Source organism: Octopus bimaculoides, chromosome 24 (genome assembly GCF_001194135.2).
Source record: "Octopus bimaculoides isolate UCB-OBI-ISO-001 chromosome 24, ASM119413v2, whole genome shotgun sequence".
NCBI lineage: Eukaryota > Metazoa > Mollusca > Cephalopoda > Octopoda > Octopodidae > Octopus > Octopus bimaculoides.
The window spans coordinates 24,978,781-24,979,993 of record NC_069004.1 but is presented as its reverse complement, the minus strand read 5'-3'; the positions used below and the strand labels follow the sequence as shown (position 1 = coordinate 24,979,993).

Genomic DNA, 1,213 nt, shown 5'->3' with positions numbered 1-1,213 from the left:
ATATAAAATCTATATATAACGTTTACTTGTTACTGACTACGGCCACGCTTGGGCACCGTCTTGAGAATTGTTTGGTCGAACTGATTGCTCCCAGTAAATATTCTATCGATGACATCTGCCAAACTACTAAGTTACTAGGACATAGACACACCAACACCGGTTTTCAAGCGGTGGTTGGTGACAAACACACTCACACACACACACACATGCACACACGCAGACATACATACAAACACACACACACACACACGCACGCACGACAGTTTTCTATTTGTGTCCATCTACAATATCCGCTCACAAGTCTTTGGTAGAAGACATTTATCTAAGGTGCCATGCAGTGGGATTGAACCGGGAACCATGTGGTTGGTAACAAATTTCTTATCACACGCATTCACGTTTGTAATTTTATGTGTTTTGTTTGTGTGTATAAATACTTAGGCAGATGCAGAGACGCATAGTCACACCAGGAAGAGATCGGATGCTGTCACATTTGGAGAGTGAGGAGCTTCGCTAATGTATCATATGCGATGATGTCATGGGCCTCTAAAGCTCTGGGTAACGGCCAGAAATAGAGAAAAAAAAAACGTCTGTTGAAAGAGGAAGAGAGAGAGAGAGAGAAGGAAAGAGAGGGGACTGAGATACTGGACTGGTTCTTAATTTGTTAACCTTGCAAGGTAATGTTCACTTCGGATTGGGTTAGAACTCAGAACAACGTAAAAAGCGGTAATATTTCTATCCAACTCTCTCACGACTCTGCCATGCTACTTTTCCCTTTGTCTTTCGCGCTCTCTATTTCTCTCCTCCCACCATCTCTCTCTCTCTCTCTCTCTCTCTCTCTCTCTCTCTCTCTCTCTCTCTCTCTCTCTCTCTCTCTATCTATCTATCTATCTATCTACCTATCTATCAATCTATGGTTAGATAGATAGAAATGGAATAGCGGTGGATTTATATGAAGACGAATACAGTTCGCCCTTCACTATGTGTGTGCGTGTGTTTCTCTGTGTATGTGTGTGTGTGTGAATGTGTGTGTGTGTGTCTGTGTATGTATGTATGTATGTGTGTGTGTGTGTGTGTGTGTGCAAGAATTCCAGATATTTGCATTACTGCACTGATGATCTAACAGGTAAGTTGTACATTCCAATCTGGCCGTATAATCTATCTAATTATCTATCTATCTATCTATGTATATATATATATATATATATATATATAT

General features: G+C 40.6%; 1 protein-coding gene across 8 annotated transcripts in view; it reads left to right on the top strand.

Annotated features, from left to right (window-relative positions):
• The window catches only part of LOC106882974 (uncharacterized), a 188,758-nt gene that overhangs the window by 8,978 nt on the left and 178,567 nt on the right, over positions 1-1,213 (top strand). The window contains exon 1 of one of the 8 annotated variants that reach the window (XM_052976457.1): positions 969-1,123. The exons of the other annotated variants lie outside the window; for them this stretch is intronic. The gene's annotated coding sequence lies outside the window, so the exon portion shown is untranslated. Of the gene's footprint in view, positions 1-968; positions 1,124-1,213 lie in introns of those variants that run through there. 8 annotated transcript variants of the gene reach the window in all.